Below are 5,409 nucleotides of genomic sequence, written 5' to 3'. Positions count from 1 at the left end.
AAAATGTCTAGAGGTTACCTTTGAACATGAATATAATAAGGTTAAAGTTAGGGGTGCTTCTTAAAGAAGAACTAAGAAATAGTAAGAGTCTTGAAACTATGCCCCCATCAAAGCACTGAAACAAGAAAGAAGACAACATCCACCATTTTATTCAGCACATTAGCATTTAGGGTATGAGATAGAGGAACAGAAATGGAGATAAAAATCCAAGGGGATATTTGATGCATAGTATCTATTTAGTCAAAGGGCAGCATGACTGAATGGTCTGCCTAATTGTTCCAACATTGACAATACCAAGTAGCAAGAAAAACTGGCTGACTAATGGGGTAACATATTGTATAGCATGTTCCTGGATGCCTGTGGTGGATGGGATTCTAAAGATGTACTCTGTAATTACCATCTTCAGATTATGTAATAAAACACTAATCTTGGTGCTTCTGTGAAAGGGCAGATGTGATTATGTTTGCCAACAAAAGTAAGGGTCTATCTGAGACTCTCTATAGAATCCTGTCTATTCACAAGAGTCCTTCCCAAACAAAGACATTCTTCTCCTACTTGGAGTGAGAAAATGTGAAGGCACAGAAAGGCCGAGCAGAGCTGAGGCAAAGGGAGCTCAGAGAGATTGGAGGCCTGAGGTTTCACTCTCTTTTGCTGACATAGACACTGAGGAAGGAGGCACTGAACCACGGAGGAGGAGCATCCACCAGAAGCTGAGAGCCAGCCTTGGCTCACAGTCAGCCACCTCAGTCCTACTGCCACTTGGATCTGAAATCTGGCAATAACTCCAATGAGTTTGAAAGCAGCTCTGGAAAGCCAGGAGCCACGTTGACACCTGGACTTTTCCTTCTGAAACCAACCCACTCCGTGTAGGTTTCAGACCTGAGTAGCCATGGATGCTTCTGCTACTCTCAACAAACCAGCAGCAGGGGTGTGAATGGAGGATTTTGGGCACTTCATAGTAGACTTGCTGAACAATAGGCTGAAACTCATGCAGTCCTGAGTAGCCACACAGGACGGGGTGGGAGGCAGCTGGGTTTGCTATGCTTGGATCAGAAATATCCTCCAAAGAACCAAGGGTTAAAAACAGTCTGAAGAAACATGAAGGGGGGAACCTAGGGGAGGTCTCCTGGTCATTGAGGGTGTGCCCTGGAAAGGGTTTGTGGGCCCCTAGTCCCTTCACCTCTCTCCTCTTTACTCCCAGCCAAGAGGTGGATAGCTTTGCTCCCCCAAGTACTGCCCCTAGAGGCCCAAAGGAACAGGACTAATGGACAAGGACCAAAGTCTCTCACACTGTGAGACAAAATAGAACTTCCTTCCTGATAGGCCGATTATATCAATATTCATTGCAGTAATGGGAAGCTGACTAACACATCGGTCATTAGACTTAATTTCCATCCTTTTCCTGTGACTCACTGAAAGTTTGAATCTTCACCAATCAGTCACTAGTGTGTGCAAAAATTCTTAATGTGGACAATCAACACCATAGATTGGCACAAGATCCTAAGAGCTCTGAAATCAAACAAATCCAAATGTTTCCCTGTTCTTCTTCAGATTTAAATGTATTTGGTTCCATACTGTTTTCAAGTGGCTTAAAACCTATTCTTAGTTTGTATCTCCTTTATCTAACAAATCAGAAAATTGATTTTAAACCAAAACTTTTAAAGTTTTTGAATTCTGTTTTTATAGAGATATTAATGACGCATTCAATATCAGTGTGTGTTTTAAGATTTATTTTAACTACTTACTAATAAACGCTGTGTCTTCAAGTCAAATACTCAAGTCAGTACCTTCTTGGGACACAATCAGGGTGTAAAGCAACATGGTGGCTTTACAATTTTATCAGGCACTTTCCTGACTGGGGGGGAAAATTAGATTGCTATTTTGGAGTCTAGAAATTAGTTGAAAAGCAGTAAGTGCAAGTTACTACAGATTAATGTAAATCAGAGGCTAGCTACACTGTAGAAAGGAATTCATTTATAAAGGTATAGCTTCCTGTATATTCATATTTCTGTTATAAATTTAGACAAAGGTGACAAAAATGATGTGATGTGTTTAAATGAGTTTCTTGGGCCCTGAATGCTTTTGGTGCACTGACCCATGTAAAGTGTGATTTACACTGAGAAGAGGACCAACAGGAGCACCCAGTGGAACAGGAAGGGACTGAACAGATGAGGAGGGAGTAGAAATGCATGGTAAGGCCCATTTAGGTGCTCGTTAATAAGATATACTGGAAAGATGTCTTACCTCTGTGTCTTGCCTTTTGTACCTACATATATCTCTTTAACCCCAGAGAGTCATCCATAAGGACTGCAAAGAATGCATGAAATGCTTCAATGTACAGTTTTCTAAAAGCAAAACTTCCTGCCTTCCACAAACACAGTGTGAACTTGAGTCAAAGATTATGAGGAGGTGAGGTAGAAAATTAGTTAATAGAACACAATAAAAATACTCTGTTATTATTCACCCTCCCAGATAGACTTAAAGGTTAAAAAATACACCAGTTTAAATGCAAGTTTTCATAGAGAGTGGTAAATAAAGAGAAGATGCTGTTCCTAGCATGTTGCTAACTGAGCTTAGTGAGTGTCTCTCCTAATTTGTCATTGGTGGAATATAAGGTGAAGTGGGGGGCAGTACCAAAGGGGCTGCTGGCCCTCCACTGCTCCTCTGTGGCTCAGTACCTTCACTCACTCCTCTGAATTAGATAAAACTGTGCTGTCTGCTTGTCCATCGGTTTAGTAACTCTTGGAAATTGGTCATGTGCTCCATGGCTGAGTTCACCCCAAAGTAACTGGAAAATGGAAGTCAATGTCTATACCCTACGCCCTAAGGAAGATGCAGATTATAATTTCACTCTAGGAGGCTTTGGAATTCAGATGATTCCAAAGAAAGGAATCCAGAAAAAAAAAAAAGTAAATATAAGAGGCAAAACAAAAATTAAAAAAATACAGAATATTATGAACTTTTTTCAAATGGAGAGAGTGTACTTGGCATTAAGAATAAAAGCTATAATACTGCTTCTCGGCCTTTTGGCTGAGGTCAAGTGTAGTCTGTGTTCTTATCACTTTAATACCTGATATGTCCTCTATCCGAGGACAATATATTAAGTGCATTTTTGGAGCAGGGAAATGGAGTAGGAGATTGCTCCATCCACTCCACGCATCAACCTGGTATTGCAGTACATCCAGGAATGCTGTATCCCCTTGGGGGATAAAATGAGAAATTGGGACAATTATCAGGTCATTAGGATGCTGCCCTAGTGAGGGAAAGCTAGATGACCTGCTTGCAGAGGTAGAAGAAGAAGAACCCACTGGATATATTCAATATGAAAACTTCCTTCCAGTGATGAACAAAATACTTGTAGAAAGTAGGTAGAGACCAATTCCAGAAGGAGTCCTTCTTCGAGCTTTTGAGGTTTTAGATTCTGCTAGACATGAGCTTCTTACTAGGGAAGAACTCACAAAGTGTATGACTGAAGAAGGGGAACCTTTCTCCCAAGAAGAAATGGAAGAGATGTTGTCTGCTGAAATCCATCCAGAATCAAATTCAATTAATGACAAGGAGTATATAACGCTGATGGTGATGGATAAAAATTAAATGCTATAAAATCTTAAGAAAAATAAAAGGATAAAAGCGATTAAGCCAGACACACTCAGTTTGAATGGCAACTCCAGGCCTGAAGAACCGCCCCTTACCTTCTCCTGGGCTTCACTTTCATTGTCACCAAGTGGGGAAAGTGAAAGCATATCCTGCAGAGTGTCATTGTGTACAGAGGTGATGCCAGTAAAGCACTTGGCACAGTGGCTCCCAGAATCAGTGCACAAGATGTGTTTTACAGAGTTGTCCTCCTGGTCACCAATTTATGACTCCCATTGGGGACACAAGTGATGGTCACGTGAATGGTGGCCTTCCATTTCAGTTTCGCAGATGGAATGTCCACATCCTCTTCCTTCTATCACATCTCCAACAGCAGCTCACTTGAAGCAGAAATAGACACATAAATAGTGTGTTTTCCTTTATTGGTGCATTATATTTATATGTAAAAGTAGAATTCCTTTTGGTGTGGCTGTAGATGCCCATAATATAGTTTGATCAGTTTCATTCCCTAGTATCTTCCCTGTCTCTCTCCTCCTTCTTCCTCTGGATCTGTTTGTTCTACTCTACTGTTATTCTTTCTATTGATATTATTATTGTTGTTATTATTATTATTAGTGCATTATAATTGTGTGTGTGGCTCATTGTGGTATATCAACACAAGGACACAGTGTAATTTGTAGATTTCTTTCTGCAGTACTTCTCTAGGCTTTCCTCTCTATCCTCTTGATTCTTTTCCTCTACTTGTTGGTCTCCTTTCTATTTTCCTGATCTCCTTTTTATTCCATTTCTATCCCCCTCCACTCAGCTTCCACATGAGAGAAAACTTTCAACCTTTGACTTTCTGAGTCTGGCTTATCTCACTTAATATGATGTTCTCTAGTTCCATACATTTACCAGCAAATGCCAGAATGCATTCTTCTTTATGGCTTGGTAAAACTCCATTGTGTATATATACCCCATTTTCTTTATCCATTCATCATTTGAAGGGCATCTGGTTTGGTTCCACAGGTTGGCTATCGTGAATTGTGCTGTTGTAACATTGGTATACATGTATCACTGTAGTATGCTGATTTTTGTTCTTTTGGACAAATACCGAGGACTAGGTTAACTGGGTCACATGGTGGTTACACTCCTATTATTTTGAGGAGACTCCATATTCTTTCCAAAGTGGTTGTACCAATTTGCAGTCCCTCAAACAATTTCTGAGTGTACCACACAGAGAAGTCCATATACACGCAGTCATTGATCCTTGCCAAAATCATCAAAAACTTATGTTGGAGAAAAGACAGCCTTTTGAATAAATGATGCAGGCAAAACTGGATATCTATATGTAGAAGAATGGAATTAGATTTTTCTCCCTCTGCTTGAATGAAAATCAAATTAAAGCAGATTCAAGACCTAGGAACTAGACCAAAAACACTGCAAGTGCTAGTGAAAAACCTAGGATCAGCTCTTCAACATACTGGTGCAAGCATTGACTTCCTTAATGAAACCTCTAATGTTCAAGAAAGAAAACTAAGTTAATAGCAGGATCATCAAATTAAAAAAAAAAAAAACTTTCTGCAAAGCAAAGGAACTGATTAAGGGTCACCATACAGAACAAGAGAAGATCCTTGCCACATGCTCCTCAGATAGTGAATTAATATCCAGAATATATTTAAAAAATTAAAAATCACAAAAAATTTAAAAATCAGTAAATGGTCCAAAGATTAAAATAAACATTTCTTAAAAGAAGAAATACAAGTGTCAACAAATATACAAAAAGAAGTTGTTCGACATTCTTAGCAATCTGGGAAATTCACATGAAAACTACAC

General features: G+C 39.5%; 1 non-coding gene across 1 annotated transcript; it reads left to right on the top strand.

Annotated features, from left to right (window-relative positions):
- The first annotated feature begins 3,010 nt into the window (after positions 1-3,010).
- On the top strand, positions 3,011-3,201 carry LOC113190961 (U2 spliceosomal RNA). Its single transcript, XR_003301845.2, has one exon. It is a non-coding gene; the product is annotated as a U2 spliceosomal RNA (small nuclear RNA).
- Positions 3,202-5,409: the final 2,208 nt, after the last annotated feature.

This window comes from Urocitellus parryii, chromosome 2 (genome assembly GCF_045843805.1).
Source record: "Urocitellus parryii isolate mUroPar1 chromosome 2, mUroPar1.hap1, whole genome shotgun sequence".
Classification (NCBI taxonomy): Eukaryota; Metazoa; Chordata; class Mammalia; order Rodentia; family Sciuridae; genus Urocitellus; species Urocitellus parryii.
This window is presented reverse-complemented; position numbering and strand designations above follow the sequence as displayed.